Consider the following 16,949-nt stretch of genomic DNA (forward strand, 5'->3'; position numbering starts at 1 on the left):
GGGAAGTGCTTACATATCTGGGCTAGATGTGACTGATAGGGAATCATTAAAAACAGTTGATGCTAAAAAAAAGAAGTTACGGTCATACAGCATTCTATTTATGATAAAGAAGTGGATAGAAAGGTTCACTTGTGAATCGATTCAGTAAAATCATGTTGCTATGTGAGAGCTTCATTTGATCAGTGTGTTAAAGGTACAGTGCTTGAGGATACAGGAAGTAATGTTTCCATTTTGAACAAATGTACATACGATGCTTTGACATTAGAGCCTCCTGACAGGACATTAGTTGCAGCAAAATTGGATTAAATAGATGCTTACAGGAATTCGGGTCGAACATATTTCTTTTGAGCATGAGGAAATGATAGCAAATTTGGCTAAATCATATGGGATTTTAGATATGGATTTTCTTGAGGCTCAGAATGCTAGTGTTAATATTGCTTAAAATGCTTAAAACCAAATAAGGCAACGTTAAGTTGCATCAATATTTATGCAAAAAGCTACAGAAACAAGCTCAGTAGCAAAATGTTTAAACATAAACCCGGTTTAGTGGCACTGGGCAAACGCCAAAGACATGGGAATAATATTCAAAATAAGAAATGTTTTCGCATCGAAAGTAAGATAGGTACGCAAGTAGCAACGGGTAGAGAGCTGTTATACCAGCAGGCTGCACGTATGATAACTTTTGTACGTTTGCATTTAGTGTTTCAAATTCAACAGTTAATTCAAAGTGCAATTTTTTTTTTGAATATTATTATAAATAAACATGAGCCGTTCTGGATTTTAAATAGGTGAATCGTTTGATTAAAACTGAGGCTGGGCCAGTAGACAAAGTATAACCAAATACACTGACATAGTTATAAGTTTATAAGTGAGCATTTATATTGCTAAATGCATAATAATAAACCTTAAGTATACCCATGATACCGTATCAAGTCTTATTGTTACAAGTATTTGCATGGAAAATAGTTTTATTTATAAATATCGCATTCAGAAAAATGTTATGTTTCAACTTTGTGTTTTAAACTTTTTTCTTCTTTTTTTGTAAATACATGTAGATTTAAAAATCAATGCTTTGCGAATTTTCATTAATTCCTCATTAATTCAAGTTCAGTCTTAAATTCTTGCAAGAATTCATGCTGCAGAATCAATTAAAATTTCTGCAAAATCAGAAATGTACACCCATGCATATATTAATGGCAATTGTGAAGCAAATGTTGGCATACTTGAACCAACACATAGTCATGCGAAAGATGGTTTGTTCATTGCAAGGTATTTGGTTAGAAACAAGAAAAGTCATGTGATCCTTTAAATTACGCACATGACTGATAAGGTGCAGTTAGGTTGAAGAGTGACACTTTTTGGGGTGGAGTTTGTGCAGTTTAATCTATCCAGAGAGAAATTTTGTCTGATCAATTATGCCATGATTTAGAAAGCACTTCATTGCCAGAACATTTGCAACCTGTTATGGAGGGCATGTCACCAGATTGAAGCTCAGACTAGGTACAACACGTTAAACATTTACATCACAATATAAGGATGCATTCTTAGGTCAAGATGGTAATTTGCTCAAATTGAGATAAATATTGGGGATGCAACACCTGTAAAACTTCAATAGTTCACCTGCATTTGCAAGATACAGTTGATACAGAATTGGACAATATGTTGGATAATGGTGTTATTGAGCCTTATCATAGGCATTGGGCTTCGGATATATGTCGAGTAAAGAAAACGGATAACACTATTAGATTTTCGTGTAGATCTGAGAGGTCTTTACTCTGTAGCTGTTTTGATGCGTATCCTTCACCTACAATAGATCAGACATTGAATCGGTTGTCATATAGGTTATATTACCATAGCTTAGATCTAGCTAGTGGTTACTGGCAATTGAAATGAAACAAGTTTGATGCTCCAAAAACATTTTTTTAGAATTCCAGGAAGAGGGAAATTTATGTTCAAAGTTTGTCCGATGGGCCTGAAAAATGGTCCTGCGAGTTTCGAAAGAATGATTGACCACATTTTAGCAGGACTACATTTGAATTGTTTTGGTGTACTTGCATGATGTTCGTATTTTGAGGAAGTTTTTGATGAGGCCAAAGAGAACTTGAGACTTGTTTTGGAAAGATTTAAGATGGCAAATCTTAAGTTAAAACCGAGCATAGGTTAACTATTGAGAACCGAACTAGCAGTTTTTCTAGGCCATTTTGGTGTCAAAAAGGGGAATTACATGTGATCCAAAGAAAATAATTGCTGTACAAGATTTGCAATGTCCACACAATAAGCAGGAAGTGAGGTAATTTTTAGGGAAATGCGGTTAAAATCGAAAGATGATTTCTGATTAATTTTTCTGAAATTTCAATTCCATTGACTTGACCAATAAAAGCTGTAAATTTAAATGGATTGGGACTGTACAAGCGGCATTTGAGCAATTGAGGTGACTTTATATTATATACAGATGCAAGTTTGGATACAATTTCTCGTGTGTTGTCACATGCAAAATGCAAGGGAATGAATTCTTGAAGCAATTAAGCGCCGCGTTTTCTGGCTGGGAATGAGCGATGATGTTGCTCTATGGATTAAAGAATGTAACTTCTGTGCTCGTGGCAAGCCAGGTCAAGGGTTAGGGAATCATGATTTTTCACAAATAAAACCCACTCACGTACTGCAGATTTTTGCACTTGACATTGTAGGTCCCTTGAAACAAAGCAAAATAGGAAAGGGAAAAAATGGTGAATGGAAAATGATTTTTTGCAATGCCAAATCTGACTGCATTTACAGTAGCAGACATCTTGAATACTCAGGTGTTCTTGTTATTTGGTTGTCCTTCTCAGATACACACTTCTCAGCGCAGGATTTTGGGTATAGGCTGTTTTCTTCTGTGTGAACTCTTGGGCAGTGAAAAGACTCAAACGTGTGCTTACAATCCGAATTTAGTGAAATGATTGAACAGTGTAACAGTAAGGTTTTTTCAATGTTGAAGATGTTTGTTAATGAAAATCAGGATGACTGGGATGATCTTGTTCCATATGTTATGGCTGCCTATCGTGCTACGCAGCATAACAGTACTGGTTGTACTCCAAAAAAGGGGATGCTAGCCTAGGTCTAGTTATTGATCTTTCCATTGATGTAATGTTATGGTTAGTCCGCCACCCGGTGCCCCTGAAAATAGTCTTATATTGCTCCACATGTACCAAGGGGACTTTCTACAATATTTAAAGAGAACAGATGCTCATAAAGATTTCTGCAATGCATTCGAAGCGAGCATGGTGGATGTTGTCGACCCTAGACCCTTGGTTATAGTAAGCAGGTACTTCACGAGTATGTTTATTTAATGCCTAGCGAAATGATTGCAGTGATGTAGATTATCTTGTGAAGATTGCGAAGAATTTCTGTGACTTTATGTGACGTAGTTTCAGGAAATGATGGAGGCTTTAGACTAGAAAGAGTATGATGTAGTCATAGAATTATGCATTTTGTAGAAGAGACAGAGTTTATTTTTTACGCCTCGAGTCGAGTTGCCCTGGGCATGATTCAGCATATAGATTTTCAAATGATGCGAGCCGAGTCGCTCCAGTTATTATACGAGCTGCTTCTTACTAAATACGTTCAAGTTCATCTTCATCTGCGATCTCAGGGAGAAACAGCGTATTCCAGAATCGAGAGAAAAAGTTTTTGTACATAATTTCATGAGAATGTTTATCCGTTGTGCATTATTATTACGTTTTCATGCCTTCCCTATTATAATGAAAATATGTTCGTGTTGAGTACCAGGCGAAAACAGAGTGACATGTTTGTGGTTTACTACTTCTAATATGATTGCGTTATTCATATGCCGTTGTGTTTACGTGAGATAAGAAGGGATTTGTCTTTGAATGATTAAAATTAACTAGCCACGTGTGGCCCATAGGTTGTTTTTTCGAGATCAGAATTTAATGTATTATCAATCTCAATTTGATTATCAACAATAGTGTCAGCAAAAAGTATTATCATTGATTCTAGTTAATAGATATCTTTAATAAATATGAGGAATAGCAATGGACCTAAAATAGAACATTGGGGTTCTCCCGCCGAGATGGAAACTGTATCTGAAAATTTTCCTGAAAGGACAACACATTGTTTTCGCTCTGATAAATTCGCTCCCTCAAACCATTAGAGAAGACGGCCTGTTATACAACTTATTTGTAATTTAAATAAGAGACCACGATGCCAGACTGTATCAAAAGCATTTACTATATCAAAGGATACTATAGATTAGCAAGCGGGGTCGTCAGTTCGTTGAGACATCCTTTAAGACAACACCATTAATTAGGTCAGGACCACAAGCTTTACCCCTTTCGAGAATACAAAGGCAATCTTCATTTTCAAGTGGAGTCACTGCAATAGAAGATAGGGTACGTAAGTTAGGGTTCATTGGGAAGGAAGGAACGTGGTGATTTGTAGTGTCGAGACTTCTTTTTGACTGGAAGAAAGTATTTAGAATTTTTGCTTTGCCAAAGGGTTCTTAATATAGCTGATTGTTGTATCTTAGTGACTGAATGCTGAGTGCAAAGTGTTATGAAGCGGTGTTTTTTATGAGTTGCTAGAAATCTGTGGATTGGGTTGATGGATCACGCAGTGCTTCTGCAAGTTCATTAAAGTGATATTGTTTCACAGAGCGTATACTTGTGCTTGCTGGGTTTCGTCTGCGATTGTAGGTGGACATGTCTAAAGGAATGTTTGATGATTTGGTAGTTTGTAAGCTTTTTCCCTTCTGCAAATCGATTTACGGATTCTATTATGGAAACAATGAGGATATAATGTTCGAATGGTAACAGTTATATATTCGGGAAACAACAACATTAGCTTGTTTGTAAACTTTGACCTACACATCTATATTAGGATCATTACATGAATCCAAGTTAAAAGCTGCAATAAGAGCAAGCATGCGTTCATAATTTCCATCTGTGTATTTCCAAATTAACCTCTTAAAGGCCAGATTGTATTTAAGACTGCAGCAGTAAATAGGACATGGTAGCAACATAATTGATCGTGTGGACTTCCGTTAATCAAACATGGCGGCCGCCTAAGACTAACGTGGCAAAAAGTAAACTTTCAACTTCGAATTAAAAAGCATAATAAGCATGCAAGAGCCTTAACAACCTTGCAATGGATCAAGCAATATACACAGGGAAGTATTTACCCTTAAGCGACGGTTACCTCCATCATACACCGAAAAAACGGACCAGAGAAGAGACGACCTCCACGTCGAGGGGTGGGGTAAGGAAGGTGAAAACTGCACGGACCTTGCCTTAAGCGTCATTGCTCAAAATCTCAAACTGAAAGAAGATGACTTTAATGTCGTATCTGCATACCGGGTTGGCAAACGGCAACATCAGCAAGGCCCTCGACAATTACAGCATAGGCTCATATTTGTGTCTTTTTGGCACCCAGGCCAGATCAACCAGGTTATGAAAAATGCCTTAAAGTTGAAGGGTTCAAAAGTGAGCTTGAATAGGGACCACCCTAGGGAAATTCAGGAGGCGAGAAAAGCCCTTTGGCACGAATTTAAGGCAAACAGAGATAGATTTGGAGCCAAAAACGAAAGAATCAAATTCCCAGCTGCCCTAGTGGTAAATGGCCAAACAATACGGGACCTGTTCCCGAACTGGAACACTGTACTAGCCGAAAGCCGCATCACATACCTACAAAGACGTGTGATGTCTGCATACGAAACAAGGCGCTCCGACCTATACGAGACGCCAGCTCCCGCCAGTTCCCATTCACATGCCACCAGGGAGCCCCAGACAAAAAAGACGGTTCAAAACTCACCCCAAAGCGTACCACCAAGACCCAATGAAGCAGTTCCAGCTACAGTACCGACTTCCGGCCAAGCGGTGGCACCGGGCGCCTCTGACTCAATACAACAACAACACGACGGGCCGTAACTCCCCTCACCAGATAACCAGTCATTTTGGCGCCCCGCCAATTAACAGTGCAGACACGCCCCCTCACGTCCAAACGGCCCCAGAACCGCCGGCCCAGCCCTCCGGAAATAGTCCCGCTTAGGACAGACAGGGTCCAGTGACCAATGATAGAAACTATGAAACATTGTCAATAGGATCGTAAAATGTGTGTGGAATTAAATCAAGATTGAATTACACGGAATTTACAAATTTAATCAATATCCATGATATATTTTGCTGTACTGAAACTATGTTATCAGATTTAGACATCATTAGCATTGAGAATTATAAATTTTTATCACAACCTAGAAAACAAAATGTTTTGAAGAAATCAGGAGGTATTGGATTGTTTATAAATGACAAACTTGTCAAGTACTTTGAAATGATAGAATCTCCGTCTGATTATATCATGTGGGTAAAGGCTAATAAGGGATCTCTGTCCATAGATAAAGATGTAATATTAGGTATTATTTACATACCTCCTGAATCTTCCAGATTCTTTAGCCATGATGAAATGCTATTATTTGAAAATGAAATTATTGATATGTGTAATAACCATGACAATGTTATGCTGTGTGGTGACACTAATGGTCACACTTCAAATGCAAAGGATTTGTTGAAAGCGATGATTTTATCGCAGATTTATTCAATTTTGATAACGAAATCTTATATTATTTTAATCAAGTACGAACACTTGATATAAATAAGTTAACGCTGAATCGCTCATCTGTTGATACCAAAATAAACACAATCGGTACAACTATTTTGCAAATATGCAAAAATAATAATTTATTCATCTTAAATGGTAGGTTTGGAATGGATAAGGGCATAGGCAAAAGTACCTATAAGCAAAATTCCGTTATAGATTACTTCATAAGCTCGCCTCTTTTTTTGAAAAACATACTACAATTTGAAATACATGGTCTAGACCCATCTTTAACTGTGGCACTATATACTGCTGCAAATAACCCGCCTGGTGATAAAATTATATCCTCTAATCAAAAACATACGTGGAACGAAGAAAACACACGCGAATTCGTAAATTAAATGAATAACGGAAAAATACAACTTTTGCAATCAGAACTAGATCAGTTTGAAAACAGTGAAGAAAAGCAAAATATTATAGATAGCATAGCAAGCACATTCGCCGATCTTTTTAGCGAAGCAGCCACAAATACTTTTCCCGCCAAACGTAAAAGCTCTTATAATAATAATAATAATAGCAATTATAATAGGCTAAGACTAACAAACCCTGGTTTGGGCCTCAGTGTAGGAACAAACGAGTTGTTTACAACCGAGCAAAAAGGTAATATAATATTGATAAATCGGAGAATAATAGAATATTACTCAACCGTAAAAGTAAAGATTATAAACGTACGATGAATTTCTATATAAGGCAATACAAATTAAATAAGGCCAATACCTTAAGGAATATGCAGAACTCCCAGCCAAAAACATACTGGTCTTACCTTTAAAACATTGAAAAGAAAGTTAATGGCGAAACTCCTAGTATTGAGGATTTTCAAGATTTTTTCAAAAATCTTAACATCACTAACGGTGCCGAAAACACAGATATCATAACCATTAATATTGATAATGACGAAGAGACACTAAATTCACCTTTAACTTCCTTAGAAATCGAAAAGATGATTAATAAATGCAATAATGGCAAAGCTTCTAGTCCATCTGATAATATATGTAACGAATATATACAGTCAACTAAACAAATACTTTTACCTATATATGTACAATTCTTTTATTGCATTCTTAATACCGGATTTTTTTCCGAAACCATGGGCAGAAGGTTACATTATACCAATTTACAAGCAAAAGGGATCAACAAAATCCCCTGAAAATTATCGTTCGATAACAATTTTAAGTTGCTTAGGAAAATTATTTACAGCTGTGCTTAACAAACTGTTAACTAAATTATCGGATAAGTACAGAATTATTTCTGAAAATCAAGCAGGTTTCCGGAAAAATCATTCCACCTCGGACCATATTTTTACCGAATTACACTTTTTAACCGAATTATTAAGGTAACAGAAACAAAAGCTCTTTGTAGGGTACGTCTATTTCAAACATTGTTTTGACTCCATCCCTAGAATTGAATTATTCCAAAAATTACTTTCAATGGGCATAGACGGCAAGAATTCTTAGAATTGTGCGAAATATGTACTCGAACATCAAATCTTGTGTTCAACTAAATGGAAATAGCTCCGCAACATTTTCTTGTAACATAGGCTTACGCCAAGGAGAAAATCTTTCTCCAATACTTTTCTCCTATTACCTAAATGATTTGTACGAATTTCTGGATACTAGAAATAATGATGGAGTAACGACTAAGTATTTAGTAGAAGATTTAACGAACTATTTAAAAATTATTGTCCCGTTGTACGCCGATGATACAATTATACTGGCCAGATCACAAAACGATTTTCAGAAATGCCTTAGTGATTTTAACGAATATTGTCAGCATTGGAAGCTCGAGGTCAATATAAACAAAACAAAGGTCATGATATTTGGGGCGAACAGAAGATCGTGGAGACTTTATAGATTTACACTGAACAACGAAGAACTAGAAATCGCTGATAACTATAAGTATTTAGGAATGGTATTTAGCCCAACTGGGAAATTTAATAAAGCCAAAGAACATTTAGCCCAACAAGCAAAAAAGGCTCTTCATTTCCTATACAGAAGAATTAATAAACTTGACTTCCCAATTTATCTCCAACTTAAACTATTTGATCATACTATTGTTCCTATATTAACTTACTCTTGTGAAATCCTATGATTTGAGAATACCAAAATTTATGAAAAAATACATCTAGATTTTTTAAGGAAAATAACAAATTCAAGGAAAAGTACAACTGCATAAATGTTATATGGCGAGCGTGGCAGAGAACCGATTAAAATTACAATTCAAAAAAGAATGATTGCTTATTGGAGCAAACTAGTACTATTTGGGGACTTATATGCATCAATTGTTTACCGCTCGATGCGACAAAGTAACCTATATTTTAAATGGCTTAATTATATAAAGTATATTCTTGACTCCACTGGTAATTCAAATTTGTTCGAAAATCAAATAAACGTAAATGTTAAGTTCACAAGTTATAGTATAACGAAAATATTAAAAGACCAGTACTTACAATTTTGGCACGAAAAATGAGATCGTCTAATAAAGGAATATTTTATAATAGCTTTAAGCAAACGATTACACTAGAGAAATATTTAACTATCATTCCACTTAATCATGCTTTAAATATATACAAACTTAGATCATGTAACTTTAAATTTCCAGTTGAAACTTTAGCATGGCAAAGAATAGAATACGCGCACAGGCGGTGTCCGCTCTGTCAGTCAGATATTGGCGACAGCTACCATTACATGTTAACGTGCAAACATTTCCAGGATCAAAGAAAAATCTTCATTTCACGATATTATTGGCAGCATCCATAATGATAAAGTATAGCGAGCTCCTAAATACAAGTAATAAAAAAACTCTCGTTAATCTGTCAAAGTTCGCCAGATATTTGATGAATCACGTGAAATTTTAACAATTATCAATTGCTCTACTTCTTCTTACATCCAGGCTTATATTCCAAATCATGCAGCGATCATTATCTCAACAAAGTCCATTATTCATAACTAGATAAATCAAAATAATCTCATATTAAATTTGTAGCAATTTACACCATTCATAAATTTCCGCACGTGCTTCTTGTACCGTTAGCCAATGAAACGAGGCGAATTTCCATTCATAAAATATCCCGACGCAAGTTTAAGGGACTTGTTTTTACTACAGATAAGTTAGCAGATCAACGAGTAGTATACATGCAAACTTCTTAAGCTGTAAAACTTTGTATTATATTGATTTCCTTGTGTGTGTGGGGGGGGGGTGCGTGCGTGCGTGTGTGCGTGTGTGCGTGTGTGTGTGTGTGTGTGTGATCTAAGAAAGGACATCAGTAAAAGATTTAGAATGTTCTGTGAATTTCAATTAGCTGTGACTAACCATATTTTGTACAAATGTCATCAATCTTGTATTTTGAGTGTCGCTTGAAACAGTTAATATTTAGATTACCAGTAACGAGTATATCTGTGATACCTATATCTACTGCGAATGGATCATTGTCAAGTGAGGTTGAATTATATAGTGTATTAGACAAAACTGTTTCTGCAGATAGTCTGTGATCAAGGCCAATGTTTTAATTGTTACAACACGTGTTTACCTTTCCTGAACCTTATTTATTTAGAATTTAGATTTAAGTAAATATTTCATGTACATTACACATTTATTTCAAATCCGATTCGCTTGGTAATAACGGATAACAATGGTGACTCTTTATAGCTGTTTTGCCACATAGTAGTTAGACGTCGCTATGTTAGGCATAATGTCTATCATGCAGAGATTATTTTAATGCACATATTGGGGAGAGTCCAGACAATGTAGGAAAAGGAAACTAAACTTCTGTATGATATCTTACCTGATAATTATATTCCTGGTGCATGCATACCGAGAAAATGTTGTGATAAAATTGTAAATGAATACATGTATGGTCAAAATTTACTAGAATTGATTTTTGTTAATCTACAGGTTTTCGGATTGTTAATGGTAGATGTGGAGATGATAATGCTGTGGGTACATGTGTTAATAGTCAGGGCTGTAGTGTTGTTAGCTATGTTTTATGTATAAACAGTTTCATGAAAAACATTTTGTCTTTTGGGGTAATAGAACTAATATTATGTATTATCATTGTGTTGTTAATTTCAGTTTACAACCAACTATACAATGTGCTAAAATATTTATATTCCCTTTATGTATACATGGAACACTGGCAAGAAATATTTATGTATTGAATCATTATTATGCGAAGAAAAGGTTAATGAATTAGAAAGATTGTGTTATAATATAAACAAATCAACTTGTCATGCAGATATAGATGATAATTTACAACATTTTCAAATGTAGTGGATAATATTAGAAAAACATTGTTTAAAAAGAATATCCAAAACAGATACAATCAGCTGGAGATAATATTTTGATGATGACTGTTGTACTTAAAAACAATATTGTTATAAAAGTTTAAATGAATATAGAAACTATCCATTTGACCGAACAACAATATGGTGCATGCTAAAAGGCATTATAAAAACATATTATCAGGAAAAATAAATAGTTTTATGATAAAATAAAACCAAAACGTTAGAAATATTTATATGATAAAATAAAACCAAAACGTTAGAAACGGCAATAATACTTAAAAAATGCAAAGGTGTATTGGAGATTGCTTAAAGGCTGTGTGGTAAATAATATATGTTCATTGACATCAGAGGATTTTTTAGATTACTTTAAGTCAATAAATGAACCAGATTCACAAAAGTTTCAACCTGATGAAGATTATTTTATTTTATTTTAATGATAGGTAATTGAATCGAGGAATAGATGACATGGTTACTAAATTGAAAAATCGAAAAGTTGCTGGGCCTTATTATCTTCTAAATGAATTGTTCAAATATGGTTCAATGAATGAACACTCTACAAATCTAATATGTTTTTTCTTTCTTTTTGGAATTGTCAGTCTATGACAATCCGTTTATTTTTTCATAAAACATACAAGCTGTACAACTAGCATCAACAAATCAGTGTGGTAAATGGAACATAACGTGATGAGATCAATATAAAGCAATATATTTGACAAAATCAAATCATAATATAAATGGTACATGATATTTATCGGTTTCGTTCTTCTTTTAAACATAAAGTAAGTCTTATGAGAACAATAAAAACCTGGGCTTAAAACAATGATTACCATACTATATTTTTATTTTATAACAAATAGCATTGTGTTTAATAGTCTTGATATGTTTCTGTATATCACATCTTTTAAAGACTGTCTGAATATCACTCCAAAATGTTGATAATGCCTTACATTTAACAAAAAAGTGCTCATAATCTTCTACTTCATTGCAATATATTCATAAAGGACAATCTTGTACTTTCCAGGTAAATAACTTTAAAAAAATTGCTTAAATATAATGTAATATCTTTATTTTAAATTGTTTGACTTTATTGTCCACAATGGATTTATGAACTATGTAATTCATGTACCAAGCGTACCAGCAAAAATGCTCTTGTACATGGCTTTTCAAAGAATTGTTTAATATATTTGTCATGTTTTTGAAAGTTTTGTTTTGAAAACTTATTAAAACTTTAGTTTTAACTACAGTCCTTGTAGATAATTTGTTTTTAAGGTTAATGTCCAAGTGTTCGGTATTGCTTGTTTTAATACATTTACCTCTGATACCCAATTGTGTTTATACTATAGCTTATTAAGAATAGTATTTGTGTCGCTGTTGCCCGAATTTGAAATAATGTCATTAATGTAACTTGATCAGTTTTCTATGGCTCGAGTGAAATGTTACTTTTAATCATTTCAATGCAGACAACTCGGGACTACTTTTTCCATCTTTCGTAAGATTTGCTTTCCATGACTTAAAAAGTACATGTATACAGCAAGTAGAGTATACATGTTTGTTGTCATCTGTAGTGCCGAAATAGACACAATGGCCGAATTGTATCATTTTGTCATCATCAAAGTATGCATTATTTTTAATAGAACATTTTTGCAATTGATAATAACTATTAAAAAAGAATGAACTTACTATTTTAAGTATGGACTATTTCATGGAACATACTGTTACAATTAACTCTCTTGGTAAGTCTCGCTTGAATATTTACTTGGCCACATGCGTAAGTAATAGAATTGTAGATCCTTTTCACATACAAACTCCTAAAATGCATGTATGCACAAGCATTTTGAACTTGACTGATTTACTTCAACTGTTCACATAGCTTTTTCAATTCATAAACTCGCTTTTCTTTTCAAAAATCTTGGAATATTCGAAAAAAGCTTTTCCAAAACTTAAACGATAAAGGAGTCCCGCTAAATCAAATAGTTTAGATCAGCGACCATAAAAACCTGATCACTTATAGCAGATTGAAAAACAACAAGGCCATGATTCCCGACATCTTATCGTCAAAGAAGACTTCCGAAATCTGCGCTCCATTCTTCTCAAAAGCATATTCGGGTCCATCCTCGACATTTCCACCTTTTTTCGTAAACCCAACATTAAACGGAAACTTGCCATCCAACTTTAATAGCTATGAAACTAATTCGCTATCTTAACAACAAAACACGCGCCATGAATTCACAACCTTAGAAATATCGTAGGATCAACTGTCTGAGAGCGACAGTGAATAGATAAACACTACGAAAAACACTAAACACAGACTTCCGTTGATTTTACGCATACACACTATTATTAGTCAATATTTGTTAGTAAAAATCTGTTGAAAGTGTTCGCGAAAATACGAAAACATGTTAAATGTTCCACTTTCTTTCACCTGAATATCTACGCAATATATTTTTTTATTGCCTCACTGCTTTTGCTTTAATACTTGTTTTGTGCTTTAATAAATGTTAGTAAATTTTGTTGATGATCTAAGGATTTTATCTTAAATTAAATTTAATTGCAACAACTATTTCATAAAGTAGGGAACTATCTTTTAGTGAACGTACTGCTCGCGCGAATAGGAATACCTTGACATAGCGGATATGCCGCAGTTGCTTCCCTTCGCAAAGATGCCACGGAAAGGGACTGTCGTCAAACAAAATTTGCCCAATCGGGGAAATATATTGGAAAAAAAAAACGATCAATGCATGAAATAAAAATAAAATTTGTTGAATTTATTGTAAGATCGGAGCGCAATATTGAAGTTAACAATGACGTCATAACTCCTTACATGTTATTCATTATAAACTTCGAGTTGTATCCACACACGGGACAAGGAGAATGTAAATATTAGTAAATATTTACATTCGCACTTGATTTTCTGAACGATAAAATTTGGTTTCATTTTGCTAGACCCGGTCGACCTTTCGTGACCTTTGTAGGCGGAGTTTGGCAAGAAAGCAACGCTCTGATTGGACTACTACGATGTACTTCATTGCTAAATATAGCACGGCACATGCATTGTATTGTTAGCTGTATTATTAGCTTGTTTAAATGTTTTAGAGATATCATTTAAAAAATGCTTGATTATGCATTTGATTACAAAAGAACAAGCATTGAACAAACAATAAAAACAAAGTAACATTGACGTCCGCGGTTTTTACAACGGTTCGTCCGCAACAACTGTCAAAACAAACATGGCTGACGATTTTGTGGTCGGCATTGTTTTCTAGAAGAAATGTATGATCCATGATCGGATTCAGACAACGAATATCTTTCTACGATAGAATTAGGCGATATCTTCGTCCAGTCACTCGAAACTGTCAGTAATAATATACTTTCAACTGAGACAGCACCAGTGGCACTTGCAGTGGAAGCGACACCAGAACAGAAACGAAAACGGTTTAAGACACTGGCCGATGGAATCAACAACATTGCGGGGAAAACATCAATCAGCCTCCACGGAATAAACACCCAGTAGGTCATACATTTGTTTTAGGGTATGAAATATACTATGAAACCAGTTTTTTCAGATAATTAAGTAAAAGCTTACATACTTTCTAAAATAAAAGTCTTTTCCAATGACTGTTATTTTGCAATTTAAAACATTTTAAGGATGCATTCTTATTGTTCATGCATTCATGTCGTATGAACTCTTAACGGTCTTGGGATTTTTTAAAACCACCACCAGGCTATTACGTAGCATGAAGACACAAAAATATTAATCTAACACTAGTAAAATAAGTTATTCAGTAATACAAAAATAGCTTTAAATAAAGAGCTGCTTTTATAAAATTTAATCACTTACCAGAAATGGCATCCAATCCCAGGTCAATATTTTAATCCAAACCATGTGTTTCTATACAACAATATAGAAATCAAGAATTCCAATTAATAAAAAAGAGTAGACAAAATTAGGCAAATATACTATTGCATATTTGTAGATCTACAATGTAAGACAGTCTCAATCATTTTAATGTACGATGGAATTGTGTATGTAAATTAATTTTATATTCAATAATTTGATGACACTATGTTCAAAACAATTAAAAAACACACTGTCTATAGTCTAAAAAAAACATAATGCCATATTGTTTACCAATTATCCAAAACTTATACAGCATCTTGTGAAAAAAATACTTAAAGGCCAGAGAGAAATGTTCTTAGAGTATCACCCGTATCCTGTAAAAAACAGAGTGGTGGGTGTTTTTCATTTTTACAAAGAAATTGTCGTGTCATAATTTATAAAAAGTTTTGGCATCCGGTTTTGAACAAGGCCAGATTAGGGATACAAAACTAAAATACAAAAATATATCAACCATTACAAAAATTATTTTCTTTTCAGACTGGCACAAGGGATTTTACCATGGCGAGTTAGATTTTTACACTGTCACTAAGGGCAATCTTGCCGAAAAACTACGAAAGCTCTACTGCGAAGCTCCTCCGAAGCAAAACTTTCACCGCAAAAATGGTTCTGCCAGTCCATCAAGCCAATGAATACCATCGCAACACGCTGACCAACATGAGAAGTGCGATCTATCGAATTCTCAAAGATACCGACATGAATTTTCATATTGAACGTGAAACAGAGTTTACAAAAAGTAATCGTACATTTAATGGACATTTAAAATGTAGGTTGGAATCCGGACTTTCTCGTCCAACACAGCATAAGAAAAGTCGTCGATGATATGGAGAAAATATAAGTTTACCTGAAAGTCTATGAAAACGCTCCAATCATTCTGAGTGAGGCAGTTTTGTTTCTGATAGCTTTCCATGTTTTTACAAGAGGCATGGAGTTCCATTCCCAGCTTAGGAAAACAGCAATGAGTTCCGTGAGGATTAGGATGGCGAGTTCCTAATTCTTAATCAAGAAACAAAAAGAAATCACCAAGGTGGCGCCAAACAAAATTCCGCATTCTGAAAAGAGAATATATATATGTGTGTGTGTGTGTGTGTGTGTGTGTGTGTGTGTGTGTTGATAAGTTTAAGTCAAATAAATTTAATTAGAATCATTGCTTTTATATATAGAGAGCTTTTGAAATAAGTCGGTTGACTACAATAGTATTGTTAGTTTCAATAAGCATAACCTTTACTAGACAAAGGACTCTGGTTACAGATTAGTCACATTAAAATTAAACAATAATCCACCAAGTATCTTCGTCAGGTAAGATGCAATTTAAAGCTCAATAATATTATTGTGTGAATAATTAATAGTAATAAGTCAACAAATACACACTCATTCATAAATAGTTATACAACTCTTAATTGCATTCTCAATCTGGTTTGTATACAATAAAAGATCATGACTGTTGTACTATTTATTACTTATCTGAGATTTTCACCAGTGTGCGCAGTCATATCATACAAGTCGTCTCTCTTTAAACGCGCCTTAGTTCTATGAGTTCACTGATTTATCCAATACTTGTCAATGCAAGTATATACGGTAATTTAATTTATTTATCCAATATGTATTAATATGTATTTTGCTTTTTGTTAACTCTGTCTTCTTTTGTTGTATTGTTTATCAACGTGTTTCTTTGAATACCAGGAAATAATCGATATCATGTGGCCAAAAGAAAAAGTAATCTAACGGAGGATTTGGTTAACATCCATTATCATTTTGATATGTTTACTAGTTACTTTTTCATTACACAGTTATAGGCAATTTAGCCATAATGTACTACTATTCAAATAATCAATTTTGGTTTGAAATGAATGATCAAGGGTCAATTTGACCTATTTCAAAAACATCGTTTGTATATTGTATTTCGATGAATAAACGTTCTTCGTTTCTTCTTCTATACGCAACATGCACTTGCAAGTCCATGTCAATTTGACATTTGGTATACTGAGAAGCCCCTGGCGAAAAAGACATTTGAAATGTTCACGAAGAACATAGACACCACGTCAGGTCTCCATCACAGCACACTGTTTACGCGCAACTGGCATGCACGCCTTGAAAGATGCAGGACACGAAGCGAGGCACATTATGTT

The sequence above is a fragment of the Mya arenaria genome, chromosome 15 (genome assembly GCF_026914265.1).
Source record: "Mya arenaria isolate MELC-2E11 chromosome 15, ASM2691426v1".
NCBI lineage: Eukaryota > Metazoa > Mollusca > Bivalvia > Myida > Myidae > Mya > Mya arenaria.